Source organism: Triticum dicoccoides, chromosome 4A (assembly GCF_002162155.2).
Source record: "Triticum dicoccoides isolate Atlit2015 ecotype Zavitan chromosome 4A, WEW_v2.0, whole genome shotgun sequence".
NCBI lineage: Eukaryota > Viridiplantae > Streptophyta > Magnoliopsida > Poales > Poaceae > Triticum > Triticum dicoccoides.
In genome coordinates, this window is record NC_041386.1 from 545,896,125 (window position 1) to 545,907,386 (window position 11,262).

At 47.0% G+C, this 11,262-nt stretch overlaps 1 protein-coding gene across 1 annotated transcript in view; it reads right to left on the reverse strand.

The window, feature by feature from the left end:
- The window catches only part of LOC119286668, a 4,882-nt gene extending 4,251 nt beyond the window's left edge, over positions 1 to 631 (reverse strand). The window contains exon 1 of the mRNA XM_037566091.1: positions 581 to 631. The gene's annotated coding sequence lies outside the window, so the exon portion shown is untranslated. The remainder of the gene's footprint in view (positions 1 to 580) is intronic.
- Between the last annotated feature and the right edge of the window lie 10,631 nt (positions 632 to 11,262).

An 11,262-nucleotide genomic window follows, 5' to 3' on the forward strand; every position in this document is an offset into this window, starting at 1 on the left:
CCATATATATGCTTGCCGGAACGCCGACGGTGATCGAGTCATCAAACTCATACATATATGGCAAATAAAAAAAAATCACCGTCGAACGACGGACCAAGCCCATATATAGGCTTGCCGGAACGCCGACGATGATCGAATCATCAAACTCATACATATATGGCAATAAAAAAAATGACCGTCGAACGACGGACCAAGCCCATATATAGGTTTCTCGGGACACCAACAGTGATCAAGTCTAATTTATATACGTACACGATAAAAAAAATTAAAAAAAATTCAGTGTTGAACGAAGGATGAAACCCATATATAGGCTTCCTGGAGCGCCAACAGTGAGCAATCTACTAATTCACAAAAAAAAATCCCGAGTCGAACGACGGACCAAGCCCGGATAGAGGCTTCCCGGAACACCGACCGTGGGATCACAATTTTCGGATGAATAGATATAGATCAAACGCATTACGAGCCTCATACATTGGTATATATAACCTTTCCCGAATTTCCATACGTACCAGAAATTGCGTCTTTGGCAGTACTATAAATAAGAACAGAGATGCGACCACAGAGGAAGGTATAGTCATACCGTTCAAAAGGCAAGTCCACTAAGACGGATCTATCCAAGCCGTGACCCAAATATCACTGGCTCCTGCATCATCAGCAGGATAAAAAGATACAAGGAAAACATAAGCGGACACATTAGACGTTGAAGTATAAAAGCTCAATGAGAAAACAAAGTTGATCACACCTGGTTCAAGTCACCACGTGCTCCAGCGGGGAGGCATCACGGGGATTGAAGGATTGAAAGCAATCTAGGCGATTGGAGTAACAGAGTAGTCAGCCAATGAATTGATCAAGAGACTAGCGAATCAGTATACAATATCATGCAAAGGAAATCTTAATACGTACGAGGCTGCGGCCACAGTCCGGACGGAATTGAGATGAGCCTCGTCTCCGATGTCTCCTATGGTCCAAGAGAAATATGAGTTTGTTTGTTTGTTGGGAAAAGAGTTGAGGAAGGCATAGGATAAAGTTTGTTAGCCGGATAAGCCACGTGGCCTGATTTTTAGCCTCCACATTTGCAGCATATGGTTAAAAAGCTGTACGTAGCTGGCACACGATCGTCTAAAAAATCATAAACCCATACTCACTAGAAGTGCTTTAAACAAAATATGTATAGTTTCGAGCTCTGGGCCTGAGTAAAAAAAATCTCACTTCGAACCATCTGTTGACATAGATTTTGACTGAGATAAATAAATATATAAAATATAAATTCAAAACAGCAAAAATAAAGTGTTCGATAATGAAAAGAGTTAATTTAAAAAAATCAATCAACAACTCAATCAACCAAGACATCGACGACTGGCAGCTCCAACTTTGTTGATGTACATTGCAAGAGAAAGTTGCAAGCCTCGCAATGACCTAGTCCATCGCGATCTCCGGAGAGCACTGTCCGCTGAAACCGCCCTCATGGAATCATCGTTGTCGCGGGGGCCCCGCCGCGCGCATGTCACATCCCTAGCTGCTGGTAGTGCTCTAGGCTAGCTTCATGTGTGCATCATGTCTATATTTTCGAAACTTGAACTGAGGAATTTTGGAAGCCTCAAAAACTTAAATAAAAGAGGGGCAAAAACCCTAGAAATCTCATTCATTGCTCCAAAAATGCCCTTTTAAATGTTTGATAATTTTTGGTAAGGGTTCTGGTCCCAACCAAAATATTGAACATTTTTAAGGAATTATTTTTGGGACTTTGGATTTAATTCATTAGCTATTTGAATTTGAATTATATTCATATAATTAGAATATAATTTCAAATACCCCCGGAAATATTTTATAAGCTTTTGGAAAAGTCCATCTAGCAATATAAAATATTCAGAGGAGTTTTTGGCATTGTTTGAATTATTTTAAATTCAAAACAGTGGCAAAATAAATTAAATAAAACAAAACAGAAGAAAAAAAAATAAAAAGAGCAAAAGCCTACCTAACTCACCTGCAGCCCACCTGGCGCCCACCAACCGGCCCAGCCGGCCCTGCCCACCTCCTCCCCCTTGTCATCTTCCTCCTCTGCCAGGAGGACGAACAGAGGCGAGGCGTGGCGCGCGCCCGAGAGGCCTCGGCCACCTCCTGCTTCCCCCTGGCCACCTCCTGCTTCCTCTCGTCGCCCTGGACCTCGTCCGTGACGCCACGCACCCTCCCAGGCCTCGCACTCTCCCCGTGCCTTCTCCCCCCTTTCTCTGGCTCCCTCTCTCCTCCACCGAGCGGAGCCCCGTCGCCACCGACGCCGTTCGCCGTGCCCACCGCCGATGCCTTGCCTCCCCGATCAGTCCAGCACCTCCGCCACCTTGCACCACGCCTCTCCATTAAGGAAAGCCAACGCAGAGGCCCTATGGAGCCGCCATCGTCGCCATCTTCCTCGTCCCTGTCTGATGATCGCCGTCGTCGATTTGCCGCACCCCGGACGTCCCCGAGCCTGCTGACTGCCCCCTCGAACTCGCTGTGAGCTCCTGCGCCTTCCCCCTTGCTCACCCCCTCCGTTCTCGTCCGTTAGCCGCCGCCCCACGAAACCGAGCTCCGCCCATCGCCATGGCCAGTGAGCCCCGTGCTCCCGAGCTCCTCCGCTCGCCCTAGTAGTACCCGCCTGCTAACCGTGCTCTCAGGAGCCGAACGCACACACCTGCTCGTTCCCCCGTGCACCGCAGCGCCGTCCTCACTGACGCTGAACTCCGGCCGCCGCTAAAGCTCGTCGCCGACCACTCTCCGGCCACTCCCCGGCCGCGCCACCACCCTGGTTAGATGCGGACGAGCGTCCGCATCCCGTAGTCGTGCTCCGCGCGCCAAACGGCGCTCTGTAGGCCATTTCCGCAGCGCACCACCGCGTCGGGACTCGCCGGCGGCTAAACGCCGGCGACCGTTGACCCTTGACTGGCGTGGGTTGACCCACTGCCCGGTTTGACCCTCCCCTCTCTCTGACTGACGTGTGGGCCCAGCCCCCCTGTTTAATTAGTACCAGGTTAAGTTAGTGTTAACTAACTTAGTTAAGTAGATAGGACACTGACATGCGGGCCCAGGCTCTAATTAAACTTAGGTTAGTTAACTGTGTCACTGACATGTGGTCCCCACACGTCAGGTTTGACCTGGACCCGCCCTGTTGACCTGATGACGTCAGGGTGAGGTCATGCTGACGCAATATTCATTTTCTGGAATTTAGTTTATTTTATTATATTCAGGAAATTCCAGAAAATAGCTAAAACTTCTAAAAATCATAGAAATTCAACCGTAACTCCAAATTAAATAATTTATATATGAAAAATTATCAGAAAAATTCAAGGAATCCATCTGTACCATTTTCATGCATGTTAGAACAACTTATAGATGCTGTTTAGCACAAATCATATAAAGGGCATTTAAATAATCACATATGGAGTTTGAATTTGAATCTTGTATTCAAACCAACTTCATTTAATCTGTTGCTAGTTGCATTAGCTCAAAACACATTCATTTTGCCATGTCATGATCATGCATCATATTGTGCATTGCATTGATTGTGTTCCCTTCTATGTTGCCGGTAATTGTCCCCTCTCGATAGACGTGATACCGATGATGTGATCGTTGACACTAATGAAGACTCAATGCTATCTTCAGAAGTGCCAGGCAAGCAAAACCCCCTTGTTCATTCCGATACAATCCTACCCTCTCGCTCCTGCTCTCTTTTACTGCATTAGGACAACACCGATTCATCTGTTACTTGCTGCGGTAGCTGAACCCCCTTTATCCTTTGCATGACCTGTCATTGCCACAGTAAATAGATGAAACCCACTAGCATGAGTAGGAGTTGTTTGAGCCCTGATGTGCCTACTCATTCATGCTTGTTTGTCATGCCTGCTACTGCTTAGAGTTGAGTCAGGTCTGATTCATCGAGGATGAATCAGAGGTGTGTGAACATGTCCTACTATGTGTGAGCTAAGTGTGTGAACACGATTTGGTAAAAGGTGTCGGTGAGAGGCCATGTAGGAGTACATGGTGGGTTGTCTCATTGAAGCCGTCCTTAGGAACTGAGTTCTGTGTTTGTGATCCATGATTCAGCTACTACCATACATTGGGCCCTGAAATATGACCCCGCTCGACTTCTTATTCACCCTAGTCCTCTATCCAGGAGTTGCAAGTAGTTTCTGGTGTTTGTAGTATGCTGGAGGCCGTGGACAGCGCTGACCGTAGGGGTGGGCTGTGATGCGGTAGGCACGTGGCCGGGTAAACCGGGCACCCGTTTGGTGTCACGGAACCCTGTTCACATCGTTTGGGGCTGTGAGCGAAACTCCGGCCGGATCTCCTCATGGATGGAACCCAAATAGGCGATAAACCTGGACTAGAGACTTGAGTGTTTAGGTAGGTCGTGGTCTACACCCACGTCGGCTTTCGCTTGAAGTCCGCCCAGCACATGTCGTGTGCAGACGCTAAGTGGTGGAAACATGTATGAAGAAGTACACCCCTGCAGGGTTAACATCATCTATTCGAATAGCCGTGTCCGCGGTAAAGGACTTCTGGGTTGCTTATATCAGTTCATAGACAAGTGAAAGTGGATACTTTAAAATGCGCAAGATAAGTGTGAGTGCTATGGATGGCGTTCTCGTAGGGAGACGGGAGCGGATCCATAGTGGTGTATTGATATGGTGAATATGTGGACTCGTGTGCGCCACCTCAAAAGAGTCGCTTGCAGTCGTAGTTTAGGATAGCCACCGAGTCAAAGCTGGCTTGCTGTAGTTAAACCCCACCATCCCCTTTGTTGATAATGATGCATATGTAGTTAGTTCTGATGTAAGTCTTGCTGGGTACATTTGTACTCACGTTTGCCTATTTTATGTTTTGCAGAGAGATTTCGGTCTCGCTAGTAGTACCGCGTGGACTTCGACGTTTAGCTTGTTACCTCAGCTACGATCTTGTGCCCCGGCAGGATCTGGTAGATAGTCAGGCTTCTCAGCCTTTTTCAGTTATAGATGTCTGTACCCAAACATGATAGCTTCCGCTTGTGCTTTGACTTGTATGCTCTGATTGTTGGGTCATGAGACCCATGTTTGTAATATCTCGCTCCTCGGAGCCTATTGAATAAATTACTTGAGTCGTAGAGTCATGTTGTGATGCCATGTTGTATTTGCACATATCGAGCATATTGTGTGTATGCTATGGAAATGCTTGGTATGTGTGGGATCTGACCATCTAGTTGTTTATCTTTAGTAGCCTCTCTTACCGGGAAATGTCTCCTAGTGTTTCCACCGAGCCATGGTAGCTTGCTACTGCTCCGGAACACTTAGGCTGGCCGGCATGTGTCCTTCTTCGTTCCCGTGTCTGTCCCTTCGGGGAAATGTCACGCGATGAATATCGGAGTCCTGTTAGCCCGCTACAGCCCGGTTCACCGGAGTCCTGCTAGCCCAGTGCTACAGCCTGGATTCACTCGCTGATGACCGACACGTTCGATGCTGGGTCATGAATGCCTGTCCCTGTAAGTCTGTGCCACTTTGGGTTTACGACTAGCCATGTCAGCCCGGGCTCCTTATCATATGGATGCTAGCGACACCGTCATATACGTGTGCCAAAAGGCGCAAACGGTCCCGGGCTAAGGTAAGGCGACACCCATGGGAATACCGTGCGTGAGGCCGCAAAGTGATATGAGGTGTTACATGCTAGATCGATGTGGCATTGAGTCGGGGTCCTGACAGCATTGGTATCAGAGCTTGACTGCCTGTAGGATTACCAAGCCAAACTGGTCGAAGTTGAGTCTAGAAATTCTTTAGTTATATAAGGGAATTGATTGTGGGATGGAACGTAAGGCTCTTTTTACTCCTTATACCTCATGGCCTTCTGATCTGAGTCATCATCTTCTCTTCTACGGGGATTAAGAACTAGGATATCTCTTCTTTCTATCAGGATCACGTGTTAGTAATCCGTAGACTTATAAGATTGTTGGATTTAAGCTTGAGTTCAGTTCCTACTACTTCTGTATGTTAACTGTTGATCTCCAAACCTTGATATTGTGCTTCTGAGTGGTTATGCCACCATTTTTGTGAATGTCTCAAATCTTTTCTGAGCATTTACAGCCGATATGCTGTCCGAGTCATCCCAGGTTTCTAAAGAGTCTGACGCATTTGCAAAATCCTTTCCCTCTAGTTTCGATGCTCCTTTATGCCAGCTCAATCACACTAATTGTTGAGTTGAGGTATTCTACTGCCTCGACCTTTATGTTGGAGCTATTATTATGACCCTAGGTGTTTTAGGGAGTCACCTAGTAAGCTAGCCATGATTTGTGTCCTAGTGTGATGATTCTGGCCTTTATTCTCGAAAGCATCCCGTGATGCCACTTAGTAGTAGGTATTCTACTCCTTGGGTTTTGAACCCGAGATTCACCCTACTTACTTCATGTTGATAGTGTTTGCTAGTCCCTTTAGGATAGTAGTAACCTTTGCGATAGTCCTCGAGGTTCGTGGTACATCCTTCTTCCAATTACCATGAACCATTCTTGGCAGGAGTTCTTCTGAACCAAAAGATGACAACAAGAGTGCTCTCGATGAGTTCTCCATGCTATATTGTGACTCTGCCAGCTCAACCCTTCTGCATGGGTTATCCGGAAGAATTATGTTGAACTTGGTTCGACATACTAGTCTATACATCCACAACTCAGAAAGTTATATGTTCCTTTGAGTTGTCCCTCTTTTGTTGTCTACTGACCTTCGTCTATCAATGGATAGTCAAGAGTATGCGTGCGTTCGTTATCGATGCCTATTACTCTTGTGGTCCGTCAAGCCATTCTATCGCGGAATGACTAGGAGAAACAAACTCCAGTACCTCTTCCATATCTAGGATTGGGTCAAAACAATTGTACTCCGCAGATCAAAATGCCAATCCAGCTTTTGCTCTGTTCTACCTTGGAGTATTACCATCTTTTATATCGGGATTGTTATAGGAATTACACACCATCCTATGAACTCTTGGTACAGTGATACTTTTGCCATCATTGTTCATTCCTCGGTTCCTGTGTTATTGTAACCGGAATGCCGACAAATGAATCATGGCGTGTGAAATCAATACTGCTAGCAACTCTGTTGCTTGGTAGTTAAAGGATAATAATTTCATTCTTAGCGTGTTGGTTCTTGAATCATCATTCTAAGACTGATCGTGCTATCTAGTCCTTATTTCGGTGCACCCTTCGATTGATGAGTTAGGATCTTTTCAAGTCCTCACTCATTTAATCATATCGTCTTGCCCTCAAAAGCGAGATTGTTCTCAAGCTTAGTAACATACCGGTGGTTCGTGATTTTCCGAATATCTTCTCGGAAGTATTACCAGGTTGTCACCTGACTGCTATGTTGAGCTCGTGATCAAGTCGGGTTCTTGTGAACCACCCTTTCTCCAAGAATCTGTGATGGATATCCCAGAGCTAGTTGGTTAAGCTAGTCAACAACTTGGAGAGTTGGAAGATAAAAGCTTGTCTGACTTAGTTCATGTTAAGGGATATCTTTGTGTAGTGTGTGTTGAAGAAAGATGATATCTTCATCGATTGGTCCCTGTGATCAGTTAATGGACCTATCATTCTTATCCAACCTTTGATTGGAGTATGGGCTATCATCCAATCAGACCAGAACCAACGATATTCGTAATGTTGTCTTACTCGTGGTTGATCCCTCGAGTATACACCATTATATCTTTTGGGTCTGACCTATGCTATCACTTGTTCACTTAACTATGGAATTCCTTTTAAAGGGAAACCCGGAAGAATTGTTGTTGAGCCCATTGACAACATCCTTATCTCCTCCATGATTTTGTTGAACATTAAGCTAGTGTTGGAAACTTTTGAAAGCATTTCTTCATGCTAACTCATGAAGTATTTGTTTGATGAAAGGAGTGACTTCCTCTTATACACGTGCATTTGGTGAAAGTTGCCGCCGTGGATTTGAGAAAGTTAGTTTTGCTTCCTCTGGAATCATCCCAAGTCAGTCATGCATACATGCGAAGTATTCTGTGGTCTGGAGACTTGCAACCTTCATTCCATATGTGTTCCGAGCACACCAAGCCACTGATTGAGTTGTTCAAAGATAAAGGAGTCTGTCCAAGGTGAACTCTTTGGACTTCCACGCGTGGAGACTTCGATGTCATTAATGATGGTTCCCCACCTGAACTCGGTAGTGTTTTATTATAAGACTACTTTGTGGTCATGCTTGTCTTGGACAACATGTTCACATGTTTGTAGCAGAACCAGCTCATGTTTTGGAGCTTACTATCGTAGTTCATTCCCCGAGAATCTCGCAGCATTGTCTCGTCGAATTGTGTTGCAAACTTTCATTTTTCTTCCTAGACTCGATGAGTCTGGAATATCCTGACACCAACCAGATCTGAATCTCAGGCAGATATGATGGTTGGAATATTTCCCAAGAATTATAATATCGGTCCCTCGAAAACCGGTAAAGTGGATGTCGTGGCCAACACACCCAGCCGGAAGACCTGTTATTATAATATCTTGATTGAGGAAGTTGGCCACCTCCCCATAGGGATTTCGTAGGATTTACTCCCTAGTTGCCCCTATGGATTTTGAGATCCCGAAGTCCGACCTTTTTACTTGATGTTCTAGTTATCAAACCATATCTATGAATGGGATACACTAGCACATCAAGGAGAACATTAGAAGCGGAGTGCTAAATGTCTCTCGGTCGATCATCCAGATTTTCTTTCCTTGGCATTGCTAGGGTGAAATCTGAGAAAGTGTTATCTTCCTTTGCATCTGCATCATCCATCATCATTCATCATGGTAGCAAGTTGTGTTGCCAGGATCCTTGGCACGGATGTTGGTAAAACCTTGATGATTATGGAAATGCTCAAGTTCTTGAGAGCACGCACAAGCGCTACGTGTTATCATCGGCTCTAACTGGGATTCCTCTCAGTTTCCTCGGCAATGCTATGACCCTTTCAAACAGTGAATCCACTCTCTATTGTTGGGTTCTTCCCCAGTTACCAGAATCATTCCCAGCATTTGCATTTTGTTCCCAGCTTGCACCGCCAATGTGCCATTCTACCATGGGTCTCTTCCATTTCCGGTGATAAGCAAATTCATCCATTACGTTGTCTTCAACAAGGTAATCCACATCACCCAAGTCCGAGTATGCCATTCTACCGACCCCCTCCAAACGATCGCTCGAGAATTGCCTTAGGCTGGTTTTAAGAGTTCCAATGATCTCTGAATCAAAGGTAATTCTTTTTGCCACTTAAGGGGATATCTCTACGAGTCACCTTCCCTAAGGTGTATCGTTATGGTATCATGGCAACTCAACTCCTCGCTACGTTGACAATCGATTACCACCTTCTTAAGCGTGAAATTGTGGTCTACCTAGTGAACCTTCGTCATCTGCTTCACTCCATTCCTATGGATGTGTGCTTCGCCTCTCAGCTCGAGAGATGTTGCTATGTCTCATTCCGTGAGTTAATCCTGAGTTGTTCGACCTTCGAGAAGAACCATTCTTTTAGGATCTTTCCTTTCCTCTCGTTGTCATGTTAGTTGGAGTTCTCAGAGCAAGACTTCGAGACAAAGATGGTGATCGAATCAACGTTCAACTGAAGTGCACCCTGGATCGTGAAGATTATACTAGTCTGCGTTACCCTTCACTTTACCCTACGCTTGAATCTCGAGACGAGATTCTTGTTTAGTGGGGGTGAGTTGTCACATCCCTAGCTGCTGGTAGTGCTCTAGGCTAGCTTCATGTGTGCATCATGTCTATATTTTCGAAACTTGAACTGAGGAATTTTGGAAGCCTCAAAAACTTAAATAAAAGAGGGGCAAAAACCCTAGAAATCTCATTCATTGCTCCAAAAATGCCCTTTTAAATGTTTGATAATTTTTGGTAAGGGTTCTGGTCCCAACCAAAATATTGAACATTTTTAAGGAATTATTTTTGGGACTTTGGATTTAATTCATTAGCTATTTGAATTTGAATTATATTCATATAATTAGAATATAATTTCAAATACCCCCGAAAATATTTTATAAGCTTTTGGAGAAGTCCATCTAGCAATATAAAATATTCAGAGGAGTTTTTGGCATTGTTTGAATTATTTTAAATTCAAAACACTGGCAAAATAAATTAAATAAAACAAAACAGAAGAAAAAAAAATAAAAAGAGCAGAAGCCTACTTAACTCACCTGCAGCCCACCTGGCGCCCACCAACCGGCCCAGCCGGCCCAGCCCACCTCCTCCCCCTTGTCATCTTCCTCCTCTGCCAGGAGGACGAACAGAGGCGAGGCGTGGCGCGCGCCCGAGAGGCCTCGGCCACCTCCTGCTTCCCCCTGGCCACCTCCTGCTTCCTCTCGTCGCCCTGGACCTCGTCCGCGACGCCACGCACCCTCCCAGGCCTCGCACTCTCCCCGTGCCTTCTCCCCCCTTTCTCTGGCTCCCTCTCTCCTCCACCGAGCGGAGCCCCGTCGCCACCGACGCCGTTCGCCGTGCCCACCGCCGATGCCTTGCCTCCCCGATCAGTCCAGCACCTCCGCCACCTTGCACCACGCCTCTCCATTGAGGAAAGCCAACGCAGAGGCCCTATGGAGCCGCCATCGTCGCCATCTTCCTCGTCCCTGTCCGATGATCGCCGTCGTCGATTTGCCGCACCCCGCACGTCCCCGAGCCTGCTGACTGCCCCCTCGAACTCGCTGTGAGCTCCTGCGCCTTCCCCCTTGCTCACCCCCTCCGTTCTCGTCCGTTAGCCGCCGCCCCACGAAACCGAGCTCCGCCCATCGCCATGGCCAATGAGCCCCGTGCTCCCGAGCTCCTCCGCTCGCCCTAGTAGCACCCGCCTGCTAACCGTGCTCTCAGGAGCCGAACGCACACACCTGCTCCTTCCCCCGTGCACCGCAGCGCCGTCCTCACTGACGCCGAACTCCGGCCGCCGCTAAAGCTCGTCGCCGACCACTCTCCGGCCACTCCCCGGCCGCGCCACCACCCTGGTTAGATGCGGACGAGCGTCCGCATCCCGTAGTCGTGCTCCGCGCGCCAAACGGCGCTCTGTAGGCCATTTCCGCAGCGCACCACCGCGTCGGGACTCGCCGGCGGCTAAACGCCGGCGACCGTTAACCCTTGACCGGCGTGGGTTGACCCACTGCCCGGTTTGACCCTCCCCTCTCTCTGACTGATGTGTGGGCCCAGCCCCCCTGTTTAATTAGTACCAGGTTAAGTTAGTGTTAACTAACTTAGTTAAGTAGATAGGACACTGACATGCGGGCCCAGGCTCTAATTAAAC